We start from the raw sequence: 21,841 nt of genomic DNA, 5'->3' as shown, positions 1-21,841 counted from the left end.
TAATAGCAATGTGTTGCTATGAATTCTTAAGCAAAGAACCCATGAAGCGAATACATTACAGGGGGAGACAAGAACTAGGGGCTATAAATAAAGGGCACGAAATTGAAGAAGTTACTGCCCACTGCCGCCGACATTTCTTTGCTCAAACGGTCCAGTGCCACTTTCGACGTGGCCGAGAGCGGATGGGAGGGGAGAGCCACTGAGAATAGAAACATAGAAACATAGAAAAATAGGTGCAGGAGTAGGCCATTCGGCCCTTCGAGCCTGCACCACCATTCAATATGATCATGGCTGATCATGCAACTTCAGTACCCCATTCCTGCTTTCTCTCCATACCCCTTGATCCCTTTAGCCGTAAGGGCCACAGCTAACTCCCTTTTGAATATATCTCTCACAAACTGGCCTCAACAACTTTCTGTGGTAGAGAATTCCACAGGTTCACAATTCTCTGAGTGAAGAAGTTTCTCTTCATCTCAGTCCTAAATGGCTTACCCCTTATCCTTAGACTGTGATCCCTGGTTCTGGACTTCCCCAACATTGGGAACATTCTTCCTGCATCTAACTTGTCCAATCCCGTCAGAATGTTATATGTTTCTGTGAGATCCCCTCTCATTCTTCTAAATTCCAGCCTAGTCGATCCAATCTTTCTTCATATGACAGTCCTGCCATCCCGGGAATCAGTCTGGTGAACCTTCGCTGCACCCCCTCAATAGCAAGAATGTCCTTCCTCAGATTAGGAGACCAAAACTGTACACAATATTCAAGGTGAGACCTCACCAAGGCCCTGTATAACTGCAGTAAGACCTCCCTGCTCCTATACTCAAATCCCCTAGCTATGAAGGCCAACACGCCATTTGCCTTCTTCACTGCCTGCTGCACCTGCATGCCAACCTTCAATGACTGATGTACCATGACACCCAGGTCTCATTGCATCTCCCTTTGAGGCACAGCCTGTCCAACTCTCAAATGTGAATCAGGTCCATTCTCAATGTATTTTTCATATCAAATTCTGACCAGCTTGCTCAGCTCCAATACAATTTATTACACTCTTAATACTTTGGTGACTGGGTATGACAGTTGGTGTTCCAGATGGGTTAACACATTGTTCTTGCGCTTTCTGGCATCCAACCCAAGCTGATAGGATGAAAGTTATCTCTCTTGGCTGACTGTAACATCACTGTGTGAAATACGTTTAGAACAATCACAACCAGTTGGTGGAGTTCCACTGTGTAAGCTTGCCCATAGTTCGACACTAAGTTGGAAAATTTTGCCTTTCTCACCGCCTGCTGTACCTGCATGCCAACTTTCAATGACTGATGATCCATGACACTCAGGTCTCGTTGCACCTCCCATTTTCCTAATCTGTCACAATTCAGATAATATTCTCCCTTCCTGTTTTTGCCACCAAAGTGGATAACCTCACATTTATCTACATTATACTGCATCTGCCATGCATTTGCCCACTCACCTAACCTGTCCAAGTCACCCTGCAGCCTCTTAGCATCCTCCTCGCAGCTCAGACTGTCACCCAGCTTAGTGTCATCTGCAAACTTAGAGATATTACATTCAATTCCTTCATCTAAATCATTAATGTATATTGTAAATAGCTGGGGTCCCAGCATTGAACCTTACATAAGAACATAAGAACATAAGAATTAGGAACAGGAGTAGGCCATCAAGCCCCTCGAGCCTGCTCCGCCATTTAAAAAGATCATGGCTGATCTGGCCGTGGACTCAGCTCCACTTACCCACCAGCTCCCCATAACCCTTAATTCCCTTATTGGTTAAAAATCTATCTATCTGTGACTTGAATACATTCAATGAGCTAGCCTCAACTGCTTCCCTGGGCAGAGAATTCCACAGGTTCACAACCCGTTGGGAGAAGAAATTCCTTCTCAACTCGGTTTTAAATTGGCTCCCCCGTATTTTGAGGCGGTGCCCCCTAGTTGAGTACAGGAGCAGGGAGATGTTGCTACAGTTGTACAGGGCCTTGGTGAGGCCACACCTGGAGTATTGTGTACAGTTTTGGTCTCCTAACCTGAGGAAGGACATTCTTGCTATTGAGGGAGTGCAGCGAAGGTTCACCAGACTGATTCCCAGGATGGCGGGACTGACCTATCAAGAAAGACTGGATCAACTGGGCTTGTATTCACTGGAGTTCAGACGAATGAGAGGGGACTTCATGAAAACGTTTAAAATTCTGATGGGTTTAGACAGGTTAGATGCAGGAAGAATGTTCCCAATGTTGTGGAAGTCCAGGACCAGGGGTCACAGTCTAAGGATAAGGGGTAAGCCATTTAGGACCGAGATGACGAGAAACTTCTTCACCCAAAGAGTGGTGAACCTGTGGAATTCTCTACCACAGAAAGTTGTTGAGGCCAATTCACTAAATATATTCAAAAAGGAGTTAGATGAAGTCCTTACTACTAGGGGGATCAAGGGGTATGGCAAGAAAGCAGGAATGGGGTACTGAAGTTGCATGTTCAGCCATGAACTCATTGAATGGCGGTGCAGGCTAGAAGGGCCGAATGGCCTATTCCTGCACCTATTTTCTATGTTTCTATGTTTCTATGTTTCTAGTCTCCCCGACTAGTGGAAACAACCTCTCTGCCTCTATCTTGTCCCTATCCCTTTCATTATTTTAAATGTTTCTATAAGATCACCCCTCATCCTTCTGAACTCCAACGAGTAAAGACCCAGTCTACTCAATCTATCATCATAAGGTAACCCCCTCATCTCCGGAATCAGCCTAGTGAATTGTCTCTGTACCCTCTCCAAGGCTAGTATATCCTTCCTTAAGTAAGGTGACCAAAACTGCACGCAGTACTCCAGGTGCGGCCTCACCAATACCCTGTACAGTTGCAGCAGGACCTCCCTGCTTTTGTACTCCATCCCTCTCGCAATGAAGGCCAACATTCCATTCGCCTTCCTGATTACCTGCTGTACCTGCAAACTAACTTTTTGGGATTCATGCACAAGGACCCCCAGGTCCCTCTGCACCGCAGCATGTTGTAATTTCTCCCCATTCAAATAATATTCCCTTTTACTGTTTTTTTTCCAAGGTGGATGACCTCACATTTTCCGACATTGTATTCCATCTGCCAAACCTTAGTCCATTCGCTTAACCTATCTAAATCTCTTTGCAGCCTCTCTGTGTCCTCTACACAACCCGCTTCCCCACTAATCTTTGTGTCATCTGCAAATTTTGTTACACTACACTCTGTCCCCTCCTCCAGGTCATCTATGTATATTGTAAACAGTTGTGGTCCCAGCACCGATCCCTGTGGCACACCACTAACCACCGATTTCCAACCTGAAAAAGACCCATTTATCCCGACTCTGCTTTCTGTTAGCCAGCCAATTCTCGCTCCATGCTAATACATTTCCTCTGACTCCGCGTACCTTTATCTTCTGCAGTAACCTTTTGTGTGGCACCTTATCGAATGCCTTTTGGAAATCTAAATACACCACATCCATCGGTACACCTCTATCCACCATGCTCGTTATATCCTCAAAGAATTCCAGTAAATTCGTTAAACATGATTTCCCCTTCATGAATCCATGTTGCGTCTGCTTGATTGCACTATTCCTATCTAGATGTCCCACTATTTCTTCCTTAATGATAGCTTCAAGCATTTTCCCCACTACAGATGTTAAATTAACCGGTCTATAGTTACCTGCCTTTTGTCTGCCCCCTTTTTTAAACAGAGGCGTTACATTAGCTGCTTTCCAATCCACTGGTACCTCCCCAGAGTCCAGAGAATTTTGGTAGATTATAACGAATGCATCAGCTAGAACTTCCGCCATCTCTTTTAATACCCTGGGATGCATTTTATCAGGACCAGGGGACTTGTCTACCTTGAGTCCCATTAGCCTGTCCAGCACTACCTCCCTAGTGATTACATCAAGGTCCTCCCTTCCCACATTCCCGTGACCAGCAATTTTTGGCATGGTTTTTGTGTCTTCCACTGTGAAGACCGAAGCAAAATAATTGTTTAAGGTCTCAGCCATTTCCACATTTCACATTACTAAATCCCCCTTCTCATTTTCTAAAGGACCAACATTTACTTTAGTCACTCTTTTCCTTTTTATATATACGGTCAACATCATCATCATCATCATAGGCAGTCCCTCGGAATCGAGGAAGACTTGCTTCCACTCTTAGCATGAGTTCTTAGGTGACTGTACATTCCAATACGAGAACCACAGTCTCTGTCACAGGTCGGACAGATAGTCATTGAAGGAAAGGGTGGGCAGGGAGCCTGGTTTGCCGCACGCTCCTTTCGCTGCCTGCGCTTGATTTCTACATGCTCTCGGCGACGATACTCGAGGAGCTCAGCGCCCTCCCGAATGCACTTCCTCCACTTAGGGCGGTCTATTGCCAAGGACTCCCAGGAGTCAGTGGGGATGTCACACTTTATCAGAATGGCTTTGAGGGTGTCCTTGTAACGTTTCCTCTGCCCGCCTTTGGATGGTTTGCCGTGGATGAGTTCCGAGGAGAGCGCTTTCTTTGGGAGTCACGTGTCTGGCATGTGGACTATGTGGCCTGCCCAGCAGAGCTGATCAATTGTGGTCAGTGCTTCAATTCTGGGGATGTTGGCCTGGACGAGGACGCTAATGTTTGTGCGTCTGTCCTCCCAGGGGGTTTGCAGGATCTTGCGGAGACATCGCTGGTGGTATTTCTCCAGCGACTTGAGGTGTCTACTGTACATGGTCCACGTCTCTGAGCCATACAGGAGGGCGGGTATTATTACGGTCTTGTAGACCATGAGCTTGGTGACCGTTTTGAGGGACTGATCTTCAAACATTCGGGAGTCTTTTATCAACAAGAACCTTGATGTACTCCACTAGTTACTGCCTGCCATTCTGAAAAGGATCCGTTTATCTTTGCTTCCTGTCTGCCAACCAGTTCTCTATCCATGTCAATACATTACCCTCAATACCATGTGCTTTAATTTTGCACACTAATCTTTTGTGTGGGACCTTGTCAAAAGCCTTTTGAAAGTCCAAATACATCACATCCACTAGTTCTCTCTTGTCCACTCTACTTGTTACATCCTCAAAAAATTCCAGAAGATTTATCAAGCATGATTTCCCTTACATAAATTCATGCTGACTTGGACCGATCCTGTCACTGCTTTCCAAATGCGCTGCTATTACATCTTTAATAATTGATTCCAACATTTTCCCCACTATCGATGTCAGGGTATAATTCCCTGCTTTCTCTCTCCCTCCGTTTTTAAAATGTGGTGTTACATTAGCTACCCTCCAATCCATAGGAACTGATCCAGAGTCAATAGAATGTTGGAAACTGACCACCAATGCATCCACTATTTCTCGGGCCACTTCCTTAAGTACTCTGGGATGCAGACTATCAGGCCCTGAGGCTTTATCGGCCTACAATCCCATCAATTTCTCTAACACCATTTCCTGACTAATAAGGATAAGGTTAGAATGAGAGCTGCCGCTGGCTGCCACCCGGGTTGGCGGCGTAAGTGGCTCATTTGCCGCCCGCCGACCTTCGCGGGACCTCTCCGATGAAAATCCCGCCGAAAGTACCGTCAGGTACCTCGGCGGCCGTCGGCGGTTGTTTGGGCGGCACTTGGGCGGGCGGAGGCCTTCATCAATTTTGGGCCCATAAGATAGTTACTAATAAATCAAGTAGGGAATTCAGGAGAAACCTCTTTACCGAAAGAGTGGATACAATTTGGAACTCACTACCGCAAGGAATAGTTGAGACGACTAGCATAGATGCATTTAAGGAGAAGCTAGATAAACACATGAGGAAAAAGGAAGAGGATATGTTGATGGGGTTAGATGAAGTAGGATGGGAGCCTGGGAAGCTGTTCGTGTGGCGTTTCAACACCGGCACGGACCTGTTGGGCCAAATGGCCTGTTTCTGTACTGTAAATACTATGTAATACTATGTAATTAATATGATGCCTTATCCTGTCCTCAGTATGTCCAAAGCATTTCACAAACAACAGCCCATTTGCACACAGCGTGGTCCTAGAAACTGCAGTCAAATGACCTGAGGATCTGCTTTTCAGTGATGCTGGTTAAAGAATCAGAGTTGACCTGCCAGGTATTCTTCTAATAGTGGGATTTTTTACATCCACTCAAGCAGGCAAGCTGTGAATACCTTAATCGTATCAGGATCTTGAACGATGCAGCACTCCCTCAGTCTGGCACTGAAGTGTTAGCCTTAATTTTCTACTGATGTCCACAGTATGGCTGTAACCCACAATCTTCTGAATCAGCAGCAACACTGACCCAGCTGACTTGGATACTCGAGAGTAAATTACAAGCTGGAAACTAATCGAGGCGTTCAGATGGTTTATATACCTGGATACCTGGGATTACGCCTCAGTAAATACGTTGACTGTGACTTGGAGTTCAGCCACGATGTCTCCGGAAGATCCTACAAATCCCCTGGGAAGACAGACGCACCAATGTTCGCGTCCTCGACCAGGCCAACATCCCCATCATTGAAGCACTGACCACACTTGATCAGCTCTGCTGGGCAGGCCATATCGTTCACATGCCAGACACGAGGCTCCCAAACCAAACGCTGTACTCGGAACTCTTTCACAGCAAGCGAGCCAAAGGTGGGCAGCGGAAATGTTACAAGGACACCCTCAAAGCCTCCCTGAAAAAGTGAAACATCCCCACCAGCACCTGGGAGTCCCTGACCAAAGCCCGTCTTAAGTGGAGGAATTGCGTCCGGGAGGGCGCTGAGCACCTCGAGTCTCATCGCCGAGAGCATGAAGAAATCAAGCGCAGGCAGCGGAAAGAGCGTGCTTGAAAACCTGTCCCGCTCACCCTTTCCCTCAACGACTATCTGTCCCACCTGTGACAGGGACTGTGGTTCTCATATTGGACTGTTCAGCCACCTAAGGACTCATTTTTTGAGTGGAAATGAATCTTCCTCGATTCTAAGGGACTGCCTATGATGAGGATGACCTGGGAGTAGGTTACTATGGAATCTAATAGAGGGGTTGAGATGATTCATGTTGAATAATGGATACATGGGAGTGAATTACAAGCTGGAATCTAATCACGGCATCATATGTGTGCAATACTATGTAACCAGCATTCTACTGCCACCAGAGGGCGGATCTGTTGGAGTCCCAAGGGATCCCAGCATCTCTTGGGAGCACTGTATATAAGCAGGTCTCCCATGCTGTACCAGTACGCTGGAGTTAGAATAAAGAGACTAAGGTCATACTTACTTATGTCTACAGTACTTAGTCACACTGCTTTATTCGAGACATAACAACTGGCAACGAGATAACGAACGTGTTATGTATGGAGAAAGAGTCAGACTGAACGCTGTGAGCTCAAAGTAAAGTGTGACCTTAGTCTTTTATTGCAGGTCTCCAGAGTGCCCTCCAACCTGTGAGGCCTCCTTAAATACCTGTGCTCCCAAGGGATTATGGGATCTCTTGGGACTCCAGGAGATGAGCCCTCTGGTGGCTGTACAGAGTATATACAAGTTTACAAAAATAACAACACTCCCCCGCCCCAAAGTCAATAGTGTAACTATTTACAATGTGAGTCGATCTGGGGCCCTTCTTGCCCTGGTTGATCGTCTCGGTATGAAAGCTGGTATTGGTGAGTCAATTGTTGTGCCCTCTCTGGGCTGCTGTGCAGCTGGCCTTGCTGGGCTGCCTGGTGTGGTGGGTCCTGCTGGGCTGCTGTGGATGATGGGTTCTGCTTCGTGGCCATCCACAGTGCCGGTTGCCACTGGTGTGTGTGTTGGGGGCTCAAAGAAGGTAGGCTCCAAAGTGGGTTACTCAGGATAGTCCGTGAATCTGAGTTTGATTTGGTCCAAGTGTTTCTGGTGAATGAGTCCATTTGAAAGTTTGACCCGAAACACCCTGCTTCCCTCTTTGGCCACGACAGTGCCGGGAAGCCACTTGGGACCTTGTCCATAATTCAATACAAAAACAGGGTCATTGATTTCAATCTTGCGTGACACATTTGCGCTATCATGGTATGTACTTTGTTGAAGCCGCCTGCTCTCTATCTGTTCATGTAGATCAGGGTAAACTAACGAGAGCCTTGTCTTAAGTGGTCTTTTCATGAGCAGTTCAGTAGGTGGGATCCCAGCGAGCGAGTGGGTCTCGTGCGGTAGCTAATCAGGATTCGGGATAGGCGAGTCTGCAGTGAGCCTTCGGTTACCCTCTTCAAGCCCTGCTTGATGGTTTGCACTGCTCTCTCTGCCTGACCATCGGACGCTGGTTTAAACGGGGCAGATGCGACATGTTTGATCCCGTTGTGGGTCATGAATTATTTGAACTCAGCACTGGTAAAACATGGCCCGTTGTCGCTCACCAGGATATCGGGTAGGCCGTGTGTGGCAAACATGGCCCGCAGGCTTTCAGTATCGGCAGCGGACGTGCTAGCCGACATTATATCACATTCAATCCACTTGGAGTATGCATCTACAACCACAAGGAATATTTTACCTAAGAACGAGCCTGCATAGTCGACATGTACGCTAGACCACGGTTTGAAGGGCCAAGACCATAAAATTAGCGGCGCCTCCCTAGGTACATTGCTTAACTGCGAGTATGTATTACATCTGTGCATGCAGGACTCTAAGTCCGCATCGCTACCAGGCCACCACGCGCGGGATCTGGCTATCGCTTTCATCATTACGATGCCTGGGTGGGTACTGTGGAGGTCACTGATGAAGGTGTCGCTGCCCTTCTTGGGAACCACTACTCGATTTCCCCACAGAAGGCAGTCTGCCTGTATAGACATTTCATCTTTGCACCGCTGGAACGGCTTTATCTCCTCCTGCATTTCCACTGGGACACTGGACCCCGTGAAGCACACAGCTTTTGCCTGGGGACAATAAGGATTTCTGGCTCGTCCAGGTTTTGATTTGCCGGGCAGTGACGGGTGATTGCTCACTGTCAAATGCTTCCATAACCATGGCTAGATCTATGGGCTGCACCATTTCCAGCCCCGTGGTGGGCAATGGCAGCCTACTGAGAGCATCGGCGCAGTTTTCTGTGCCAGGCCTGTGGCGGATGGCGTAGTTGCATGCGGACAACATGAGCGCCCATCTCTGAATGCGGGCCGATGCATTTGTATTTATCCCTTTACTCTCGGAAAACAGGGATATGGGTGGCTTATGGTCAGTTTCCAATTTGAATTTTACCCAGATATTGATGAATTTTCTTTACCTCATAGGCACACGCTAACACTTCTTTTTCAATCATGCTGTAGGCTCTCTCAGCCTTAGACAGACTCCTGGATGCGTAAGCAACTGGTTGCAGTTTCCCAAAATCATTAGCTTGTTGCAATACACACCTGACGCCATATGACGACGCATCACATGCTAGTACCAAGCACTTACATGGATCATACAACACAAGTAATTTGATGAGCATAACAATTTTCTAGCTTTTACAAAGGCATTTTCTTGGCTTTTGCCCCATGCCCATTCGTCCCCTTTACACAGTAAGATGTGCAGTGGTTCTAACAGTGTGCTGAGACCTGGTAAGAAGTTACCAAAGTAGTTCAGGAGTCCTAGAAACGACTGCAGCTCCATCACGTTCTGTGGCCTCGGTGCGTTCTCGATTGCCTCTGTCTTCAAATTGGTGGGCCTGATGCCGTCCGCCGCAATCCTCCTCCCCAGGAACTCCACTTCAGGCACCAGGAAAACTCACTTCGATCGTTTTAACCTGAGCCCCATGCGGTTGAGTTGACTAAGAACCTCCTCCAGGTTCTGCAGATGCTCGACTGTGTCCCGATCTGTGACCAAGATGTTGTCCTGGAAGACCACGGTGCATGGGACCGACTTCAGTAAGCTTTTCATGTTTCTCTGGAATATCGCCGCCACTGATCGAATTCCAAACGGGCACCTGTTATAAATGAAAAGACCTTTGTGCGTGTTGATGCAGGTGAGGGCCTTCAATGATTCCTCCAGTTCCTGTGTCATGTTGGCTAAAGTCAAATCCAGCTTCGTGAACGTTTTTCCTCCCGCCAGCATTGCAAAGAGGTCGTCGGCCTTTGGTAGTGGGTATTGGTCCTGCAGGGAGAAACGATTGATAGTTACTTTGTAATCGCCACAGTTTCTGATGGTGCAGTCTCCCTTGAGGACTGGGACAATAGGACTGGCCCACTCGTTGCACTCGATCGGGGAAATGATGCCCGCTCGTTGCAGCCGGTCTAGCTCGGTCTCTACCCTTTCTCTCATCATGTATGGTACTGCTCTCGCCTTGTGATGGATGGGTCATGCCCCCGGAATTAGGTGGATCTGCAATTTTGCTCCTTGGAATTTCCCGATGCCTGGTTCGAACAGTAAAGGAAATTTGTTTAAGACCTGGGCACACGAAGTGTCGTCACATGCGATTGCGCTCGGACATCGTCCCAGTTCCAGCGTATCTTTCCCAGCCAGCTCCTGCAGAGCAGCGTGGGACCATCGCCCAGTACCACCCAGAGTGGTAGCTTGTGCACCGCTCCATCGTAGGAGACCTTAACGGTAGCACTGCCGATTACTGGAATCAGTTCTTTTGTGTAAGTTCTTTGTTTCGTACGAATTGGAGTTAAGACTGGCCTTGAGGCCTTGCTGCACCACAATCTTTCGAAATTCTTTTTGCCCATGATGGACTGGCTCGCGTCCGTGTCCAGCTCCATTGACACCGGAAATCCATTTAGTTCAACATTCAGCATTAACGGGGGACACTTGGTGTGAATGTGTGCACCCCACGTACCTCTGCCTCCTCTATCTGAGGCTCTGGTTCGTCGTGATCATCCGTGGATCTATCCTCCTCTGCAACATGGTGGTTTGCAGGATTAACAGGATTTGCAGCTCGCCTGCACATACGTTGGAGGTGTCCCATTGTTCCACAGCACTTGCAAATGTACCCCTTGAATTGGCATGAATGGAAATGATGGTCACCCCCGTAGCGCCAACAAGGTGTTAATGGACTTGCATTCATCACCCTTGATGGTGGACTCTGAGACATCTGCGGACGTGCAGCTGCAGGCATGTGTGACCTGCCCTGTACATTGCGATTTGAAAACAACATCACTTTGTTCACAGTAAATGTAGCAGTACTTGTGTGCTGAGAGATTTGCTTAGTATTGTCACTGGTGGCAATGAACGCCTGGGCTATCGCTATGACCCACTCAAGGTTGGGGTCTCTACAGTCAGAAGTTTGTGAAGTATGGTTTTGTGGCCTATGCCAAGTACAAAAAAGTCTCTGAGCATGTGCTCCAAATGTCCTTCAAATTCACAATGTCCTGCAAGGTGGCTTAGCTCGGCGACATAACGCGCCACTTCCTGGCCTTTAGACCTCTTATAGGTGTAGAACCGGTACCTCGCCATCAGAACGTTTTCCTTCAGGTTCAAATGCTCCCGGACAAGTGTACACAAATCATCGTATGATTTCTCCGTGGGTTTCGCTGGAGTAAACAGATTTTTCATGAGGTCATACGTTGGTGTCCCGCAGACGGTGAGGAGAATCGCCCTTTGTTTGGCAGCGTTCTCTTCTCCATCCAGCTCGTTGGCTACGAAGTATTGGTCGAGGCTCTCCATAAAGGTTTCCCAATCATCTCCCTCCGAGAATTTCTCCAGTATGTCCACTGTTTTCTGCATCTTCGAGTTCGTTATCTGTATCTCGTCGCCAGTTGTTATATATGGAGAAAGAGTCAGACTGAACACTGTGAGCTCAAAGTAAAGTGTGACCTTAGTCTTTTATTGCAGGTCTCCAGAGTGCCTCTCCAACCTGTGAGGCCTCCTTAAATACCTGTGCTCCTAAGGGATTATAGGTTCCCTTGGGACTCCAGGGGATGAGCCCTCTGGTGGCTTATTACATATTTACATATATAACAAACCATCACGTGAAAATTCAGAGACGTGTTGGTATCCTGGAGAAATTCTCATAAGGGGATGATTGGGAGGCCTATACTTCGTGGCCAAAGAGCTGGAAGGGAATGTGAACGCTGCCAAACGAAGGGCGATCCTCCTCACTGCCTGTGGGGCAACAACCTATGGCCTCATGAAGAATCTTCTTGCTCTGGTGAAATCAACAACCAAATAAGAACGTAAGAACATAAGAATTAGGAACAGTAGTAGGCCATCTAGCCCCTTGAGCCTGCTCCGTCACTCAACAAGATCATGGCTGATCTGGCCGTGGACTCAGCTCCACTTACCTGCCCGCTTCCCATAACCCTTAATTCCCTTATTGGTTAAAAATCTAGCTATCTGTGATTTGAATACATTCAATGAGCTAGCCTCAGCTACTTCCCTGGGCAGAGAATTCCACAGATACATAACCCTCTGGGAGAAGAAATTCCTTCTCAACTCGGTTTTAAATTGGCTCCCCCGTATTTTGAGGCTGTGCCCCCTAGTTCTAGTCTCCCCAACCAGTGGAAACAACCTCTCTGCCTCTATCTTCACTATCCCTTTCATTATTTAAAATGTTTCTATAAGATCACCCCTCATCCTTCTGAACTCCAACGAGTAAAGACCCAGTCTACTCAATCTATCATCATAAGGTAACCCCCTCATCTCCGGAATCAGCCTAGTGAATCGTCTCTGTACCCCCTCCAAAGCTAGTATATCCTTCCTTAAGTAAGGTGACCAAAACTGCACGCAGTACTCCAGGTGTGGCCTCACCAATATCCTGTACAGTTGCAGCAGGACCTCCCTGCTATTGTACTCCATCCCTCTCGCAATGAAGGCCAACATTCCATTTGCGTTCCTGATTGCGTCCGCAGCATGTTGTAATTTCTTCCCATTCAAATAATATTCCCTTTTACTGTTTTTTTTCCAAGATGGATGACCTCACATTTTCCGACATTGTATTCCATCTGCCAAACCTTAGCCCATTCGTTTAACCTATCTAAATCTCTTTGCAGCCTCTCTGTGTCGTCTACACAACCCGCTTTCCCACTAATCTTTGTGTCATCTGCAAATTTTGTTACACTACACTCTGTCCCCTCTTCCAGATCATCTATGTATATTGTAAACAGTTGTGGTCCCAGCACCGATCCCTGTGGCACACCATTAACCATCGATTTCCAACCCGAAAAGGACCCATTTATTCAAACTCTCTGCTTTCTGTTAGCCAGCCAATTCTCTATCCATGCTAATATATTTCCTCTGACTCCGCGTACTTTTATCTTCTGCAGTAAACTTTTGTGTGGCACCTTATCGAATGCCTTTTGGAAATCTAAATACACCACATCCATCGGTACACCTCTATCCACCATGCTCATTATTTCCTCAAAGAAATCATATGAAGAACTGTGTACGTTGGTCTGGGAGTAAGTAAATTCGTAGGAGAGCGTTGTGATGGCAAGGTATCGATTTTATACCTGTCAATGGTCTGAAGGCCAGGAAGTGGTGAGCTATGTCGCCGAACTAAGGCGCCTTGCAGGACTTTGCGAATTCGATGGATTCCTGGAGCAAATGCTGAGAGACTTTTTTGTGCTTGGCATTGGCCATGAGGTTATCCTTTGCAAACTATTGACTGTTGAAACACCAAACCTGAGCAAAGCCATAATGATAGCCCAGGCATTTATGTCCACCAGCGATAACACCAAACAAATTTCGCAGCATAAAGATGTTTCGGCAAGTACTGTACACAAATTAACGTCGTTTTCAGGCAGGAATGCATATGGCAGAACGTACACGCCTGCAGCTGCATGCCCTCAGATGACTCAGAGTCCGCCATCAAGTGTTAAAGCGAGGCAATTGACACCTTGTTGGCGCTGCAAAAGTGATCATCGAGCCCATCAATGCCGCTTCAAACACTATGCATGCAAAGGCTGTGGATCAATGGAACACCTCTAGCGAATGTGCAGACGAGCTCCAAACCCTGCAAACCACCACGTTGCAGAGGAAGACCGATCCATGGCAGATCAAACTGAACTAGAGACTCAAACCGAGGAGGCAGAAGTGTACGGGGTACACACCTTCACCACGAAATGTCCACCGATCATGTTAAAAGTTGAACTGAACGGAATTCCAGTATCCATGGAATTGGACACGGGTGCGAGTCAGTCCATCATGAGCAAAAAGGCCGTCGACAGGCTGTGGTGAAACAAAGCACACAGGCCCAAGCTGAGCCCTATTCATACCAAGCTGAGAACTTACACTAAAGAGCTAATCCCTGTAATTGGCAGCGCAGCATTAAAAGTCTCCTATGATGGAGCAGTGCACGAACTCCCACTATGGATTGTACCAGGAGATGGTCCCACACTGTTTGGCAGAAGTTGGCTGGGAAAAATCCGCTGGAACTGGAATGACATCTGAGCGCTTTCGTCCATCGATGACATCTCATGTGCCCAGGTTCTGAGCAAATTTCCGTCGTTGTTTGAGCCAGGCATCGGAAGTTTCTCGGGGGCGAAGGTGCAGATCCACTTGATTCCTGGTACACCACCCATCCACCACAAGGCACAGGTGGTGCCATATGTGATCCGAGAGAAAGTGGAGATCGAACAAGACAGGCTGCAACGGCAGGGCATCATCGCGCCAGTGGAGTTCAACGAGTGGGCCAGTCTGATTGTTCCGGTACTCAAGGAGGACAGTATGGTTAGAATTTGCGGGGACTATAAGTAACGATTAACCGTTTTTTGCTGCAGCACCAGTACCCGCTACCCAAGGCAGACGACCTATTCGCGACCCTGGCTGGAGGGAAAACGTTCACCAAGCTGGACCTGACCTCAGCCTACATGACGCAGGAGCTGGAGGCGTCTTCGAAAGGCCTCACCTGCATCAACATGCACAAAGGTCTGTTTATCTACAACCGGTGCCTTCGGGATTCGGTCGGCCGCAGCGATGTTCCAGCGGAACCTGGAGAGCTGCTAATGTTGGTTCCTTGCACTGTGGTCTTCCAGGACGACATGTTGGTTACAGGTCGGGACACCTTGGAGCAAATGAAGAATCTGGAGGGTTCTTAGTCGTTTGGATCGCGTGGGGCTCAGGTTGAAACGCTCGAAGTGTGTTTTCCTGGCACAGGACATCCAATTCTTAGGAAGGAGAATCGCAGCAGACAGCATTAGACCCACCGACGCCAAGACGGAGGCCATTAAGAACACGCCGAGACCACAGAACGTGATGGAGCTGCGGGCGTTCCTGGAGCTCCTTAACTACTTCGGTAATTTCCTACCTGGGTTAAGCACCCTGCTAGAACCCCTACATGCACTACTACGCAAGGGAGACGACTGAGTATGGGGGAATTCAAAAGAGGCTTCCTTTAAGAAAGCCAGAGACACATCTAACAAACTGCTTGTCCTGTATAACCCATGTAAACAATTGGTGTTACCTTGCGATGCGTCGTCATACGGGGTCAGGTGTGTGTTACAACAGGCTAATGAATCAGGAATTTTGAAACCAGTTTCGTATGCATCCAGGAGTTTGTCCAAGGCCGAAAGAGCCTACAGCATGGTTGAAAAAGAGGCTCTGGCATGCGGTTACGGGATAAAAAAAATGCACCAGTACTTATTTGGCCTCAAGTTCGAGCTTGAAACTGACTACAAGCCGCTCATATCGCTATTCTCAGAGAGCAAAGGGATTAACACCAATGCCTCTGCCTGCATCCAAAGATGGGCGCTCACGCTGTCGGCATACAACTATGTGATCCGCCACAGACCAGGCACAGAGAACTGCGCAGATGCTGTCAGTTTGCTACCATTGCCCACCCAGGGGTGGAAATGGCACAGCCAGAGGACTTGCTCATGGTCATGGAGGCATTTGAGAATGAGAAGTCCCCCGTTATGGCCTGCCAGATCAGGACCTGGACCAGCCAGGATCCTTTACTGTCCTTGGTAAAAAACTGTTTCCTCCATGGGAGCTGGTCCAGTGTTCCAGTGAAGATGCAGGAAGCGATTAAGCTGTTCCACAGACACAAAGATGAGTTGTCCTCGCAGGCGGACTGTCTTTTGTGGGGCAATCAAGTAGTCTTGCCCAAGAAAGGCAGAGACACATTTATTTGCGAACTGCACAGTACCCACCCAGGCATCGTAATGATGAAAGCCATAGCCAGATCCCACGTGTGGTGGCCTGGCATCGACTCAGATTTCGAGTCATGTGTGCGCCAGTGCAACCCTTGCTCTCAGTTAAGCAATGCACCCAGAGAGGCACCGCTAAGTTTGTGGTCATGGCCATCCAAACCGTGGTCGAGGATCCATGTAGACTATGCAGGCCCATTCCTAGGCAAAATGTTTTTGGTTGTCGTGGATGCTTACTCAAAATGGATTGAATGTGCAATAATGACTGTAAGCACATCCACGGCCATCATTGAAGGCCTACGAGCCATGTTTGCCACGCACGGCATGCCTGATGTCCAAGTCAGCAACAATAGACCATGATTCACCAGTGCTGAATTCAAGGAATTCATAGAAACATAGAAACAAAGAAAATAGGTGCAGGAGTAGGCCATTTGGCACTTCGAGCCTGCACCGCCATTCAATGAGTTCATGGCTGAACATGCAACTTCAGTACCCCATTCCTGCTTTCTCGCCATACCCCTTGATCCCCCTAGTAGTAAGGACTACATCTAACTCCTTTTTGAATATATTTAGTGAATTGGCCTCAACAACTTTCTGTGGTAGAGAATTCCACAGGTTCACCATTCTCTAGGTGAAGAAGTTTCTCCTCATCTCGGTCCTAAATGGCTTACCCCTTACCCTTAGACTGTGACCCCTGGTTGTGGACTTCCCCAACATTGGAAACATTCTTCCTGCATCCAACCTGTCTAAACCCGTCAGAATTTTAAACGTTTCTATGAGATCCCCTCTCATTCTTCTGAACTCCAGTGAATACAAGCCCAGTTGATCCAGTCTTTCTTGATATGTCAGTCCCGCCATCCCGGGAATTAGTCTGGCGAACCTTCGCTGCACTCCCTCAATAGCAAGAATGCCCTTCCTCAAGTTAGGAGACCAAAACTGTACACAATACTCCAGGTGTGGCCTCACCAAGGCCCTGTACAACTGTATTAACACATCCCTACCCCTGTACTCAAATCAACCTCGCTATGAAGGCCAACATGCCATTTGTTTTCTTAACCGCCTGCTGTACCTGCATGCCAACCTTCAATGACTGATGTACCATGACACCCAGGTCTCGTTGCACCTCCCCTTTTCCTAATCTGTCACCATTCAGATAATAGTCTGTCTCTCTGTTATTACCACGAAAGTGGATAACCTCACATTTATCCACATTATACTTCATCTGCCATGCATTTGCCCACTCACCTAACCTATCCAAGTCACTCTGCAGCCTCATAGCATCCTCCTCGCAGCTCACACTGCCACCCAACTTAGTGTCATCCGCAAATTTGGAGATACTACATTTAATCCCCTCGTCTAAATCATTAATGTACAATGTAAACAGCTGGGGCTCCAGCACAGAACTTTGCGGTACCCCACTAGTTGCATCTGCCCCGTTCAAGCCCACATCCAATGCCCAGGCAGAACGGGCAGTCCAAACCATCAAGCAAAGCTTGAAACACGTGTCGGAAGGCTCCCTGTTGACCCGCTTGTCCCGGGTCCTGCTCAGCTACCGCACTAGACCCCACTCACTCACCGGGGTTCCCCCAGCCAAGCTGCTTATGAAAAGGGTGCTCAAAACAAGGCTCTGTCTAGTCCACCCTGATTTCCATTATCATGTCGAGGGCAGGTGGTATCAACAAAGCATGTACCATGATCGCGCAAATTTGTCACGCGATATTGAAGTCAATGACCCTGTATTTGTACTCAACTATGGCATGGTCCCAAATGGCTTGCTGGCACTGTCGTAGCCAAAGAAGGGAGGAGGGTGTTTCAGATCAAACTCGCAAATGGACTAACTTGCAGAAAGCATTTGGACCAAACCAAACTGCGATTCACAGACGGTCATGAGCAACCTGAAGAGGACACCACCAACTTCGACCCTCCGACACACACACAAGTGGCAACCGACGTCACGGTTGACCACGAAGCTGAACTCATCATTCCCAGCAGCCCAGCAAGGCCAGCTGCACAGCAGCCCAGCGAAGAACCAACCAACTCACCTGCACCTGCATTTGTACCGAAACGATCAACTAGGGAATGGAAAGCCCCAGATCGTCTCACCCTGTAAACAAGTGTACTGTTGACTTTGGGAGGGAGTGATGTTACGTAGGCAACACCTTGTAACCAGCATTCTACCGCCACAGAGGGAGTATCCCTTGGGAGCACTGTATATATGCAGGCCTCCCATACTGTACCAGTACTCTGGAGTTAGAATAAAGGGACTAAGGTCACACTTACTCACGTCTACAGTACTCAGTCACACTGCTTTATTTGAGACATAACAGTTTATATACAGAATAATGAATACTTTGCAATGAGTTACAAGCTGGCATCTAACAGAGGGATTGAAAAGGTTTATATATAGAATAATGGATAACTGGGAGTGAATTACTGGCTGGAATCTTTCTTTCTCTCTTTCTTTCTCCTTCTTTGGCTCAGCCTCTGTTGTCCCTCATGCCTTTGTGAAACACCCTGAGCATTATTGTTGTATATATCTTCCACTGCTGAAACAACATCTTATTGGCATGATTGCCTTCAATTCTTTGCCTGTTGGTTTTGAATGTAAGATTCTGCCCATGTAATCACTGTGAGGGTAATTAGAGATAACTTGCTCCCCTAAAAGGTTATGGATGCCCGGCCATTTGAAATTTTCAATCCTGAGATCAATAGATTTTTGTTAGGTAAGGTTATCAAGGAATATGGATCAAAGGTGGGCAAATGTAATAGAGGTACACATTAGCCATGATCTAATTGAATAGCAGAACAAGCTGGGGGGGTTGAACGGCCCAATCCTGTTCCTATGATGCGGCCTTTGAAAGGTTAGGGAACAGGAGGGACTGAGAGGAACCTTAATATAAATATGGCTTTTAAGACATCTACTGGGGGTTTAATAATATGAAGCGTGGAATGGTTGCTCGGCCTTCACTTATTTATCCAGCCCAGGAAATCATCTTAAAGGGACTATTGTGGGGAAGTAATGGCTGATTCCTCACCGCACAGCATGTTTAGATTAAGATAACATATGAAATCATTTCCATCATATAAATCATCTTATTATGTAGTGAAATAGTAATTTTGATATATAGAACGCTCACATTATATTTCAATGTGAAATCCTGCTTTATCATTATTCGGAGAAAGCAGATAAAGTTCTGTGGCTGCCAGGCAATTTACTTAATAGGAACAGGCCGTTATTTGAAATAACTATGAAAACATGCCAGTGAATCTTAAAAAAAAACGAGTCAGCTCTCTTGTTTTTTATTTACAAGTGAATAAAGGAATATATTAGATAAGAAAATTTGTCTGGCTGTGCTATTCTAAGACTGTCGGATTTCAAAATAGACCACAAGATGGATTGTGGCTTGCTAAATTGCAATGCGGGGATTGTAGAGTTGAGGAAGGGCCTGATTCCATCAAATTTTTTTAGCAAGGCCTAGGTAGGCCCGATCCCCTCTGAATAAATAATTGGAAGAGCACCCACTGCACCTGCTCTGCCAGTAGGTACAAGCCTCACAAGGGACAGAGGGTTGAACAGGATTTGGTGTTCTGCACTATTTCAGCTATCATTGCATGCAAAGGCTCGGTGAAAATTTGGTGTTTGCCTTTAATGGTCAACTGCTGGGTTGTCATGGGGAAACTGCTGTGAGGGGGTGCGAAGTGGCATCACCACTCAGCAATGTGCACTGACCAATAAGTGCTTTTTGCAATGCTGTAATGTGAATGTACTACCTTCTAGGCAACAGCTGTCGCCCGCTGCTGCTGAGAGAACAAATCCTATTTGGGCAAAAAAATAAACAACGTAATTCTGTCACACACGAAGCATCTCACATCTTCACATATTTCTATTTGTTACTCAAACTGGAGCTTGAACCAAATCGACTGATGTCATTGCTGATGAACTTGAGCAGTAGACACAAGACATATGGGGCAGACATAGAAACATAGAAACATAGAAAATAGGTGCAGGAGCAGGCCATTCAGCTCTTCTAGCCTGCACCGCCATTCAATGAGTTCATGGCTGAACATGAAACTTCAGTACCCGCTTCCTGCTTTCTCGCCATAACCCTTGATCCCCCGAGTAGCAAGGACTTCATCTAACTCCCTTTTGAATATATTTAGTGAATTGGCCTCAACTACTTTCTGTGGTAGAGAATTCCACAGGTTCACCACTCTCTGGGTGAAGAAGTTTCTCCTCATCTCGGTCCTAAATGGCTTACCCCTTATCCTCAGACTGTGACCCCTGGTTCTGGACTTCCCCAACATTGGGAACATTCTTCCTGCATCTAACCTGTCTAAACCCGTCAGAATTTTAAACGTTTCCATGAGGTCACCTCTCATTCTTCTGAACTCCAGTGAATACAAGCCCAGTTGATCCAGTCTTTCTTGATAGGTCAGTCCCGCCATCCCGGGAATCAGTCTGGTGAACCTTCGCTGCACTCCCTCAATAGCAAGAATGTCCTTCCTCAAGTTAGGAGACCAAAACTGTACACAATACTCCAGGTGTGGCCTCACCAAGGCCCTGTACAACTGTAGCAACACCTCCCTGCCCCTGTATTCAAATCCCCTCGCTATGAAGGCCAACATGCCATTTGCTTTCTTAACCGCCTGCTGTACCTGCATGCTAACCTTCAATGACTGATGTACCATGACACCCAGGTCTCGTTGCACCTTCCCTTTTCCTAATCTGTCACCATTCAGATAATAGTCTGTCTCTCTGTTTTTACCACCAAAGTGGATAACCTCACATTTATCCACATTATACTTCATCTGCCATGCATTTGCCCACTCACCTAACCTATCCAAGTCACTCTGCAGCCTAATAGCATCCTCCTCGCAGCTCACACTGCCACCCAACTTAGTGTCATCCGCAAATTTGGAGATACTGCATTTAATCCCCTCGTCTAAATCATTAATGTACAATGTAAACAGCTGGGGCCCCAGCACAGAACCTTGCGGCACCGCACTAGTCACTGCCTGCCATTCTGAAAAGTACCCGTTTACTCCTACTCTTTGCTTCCTGTCTGACAACCAGTTCTCAATCCACGTCAGCACACTACCCCCAATCCCATGTGCTTTAACTTTGTACATTAATCTCTTGTGTGGGACCTTGTCGAAAGCCTTCTGAAAGTCCAAATACACCACATCAACTGGTTCTCCTTTGTCCACTTTACTGGAAACATCCTCAAAAAATTCCAGAAGATTTGTCAAGCATGATTTCCCTTTCACAAATCCATGCTGACTTGGACCTATCATGTCACCATTTTCCAGATGCACTGCTATGACATCCTTAATAATTGATTCCATCATTTTACGAACTACCGATGTCAGGCTGGCCGGTCTATAATTCCCTGTTTTCTCTCTCCCTCCTTTTTTAAAAAGTGGGGTTACATTGGCTACCCTCCACTCCATAGGAACTGATCCAGAGTCAATGGAATGTTGGAAAATGACTGTCAATGCATCCGCTATTTCCAAGGCCACCTCCTTAAGTACTCTGGGATGCAGTCCATCAGGCCCTGGGGATTTATCGGCCTTCAATCCCATCAATTTCCCCAACACAATTTCCCGACTAATAAAGATTTCCCTCAGTTCCCCCTCCTTACTAGACCCTCTGACCCCTTTTATATCCGGAAGGTTGTTTGTATCCTCCTCAGTGAATACCGAACCAAAGTACTTGTTCAATTGGTCTGCCATTTCTTTGTTTCCCGTTATGACTTCCCCTGATTGACTGCAGGGGACCTACGTTTGTCTTTACTAACCATTTTTTCTTTACATACCTATAGAAACTTTTGCAATCCGCCTTAATGTTCCCTGCAAGCTTCTT

Source organism: Pristiophorus japonicus, chromosome 1 (genome assembly GCF_044704955.1).
Source record: "Pristiophorus japonicus isolate sPriJap1 chromosome 1, sPriJap1.hap1, whole genome shotgun sequence".
In the NCBI taxonomy this organism is placed as follows: Eukaryota; Metazoa; Chordata; class Chondrichthyes; family Pristiophoridae; genus Pristiophorus; species Pristiophorus japonicus.
The sequence above is the reverse complement of the archived record's forward strand: the minus strand, read 5'-3'. Positions refer to the sequence as shown.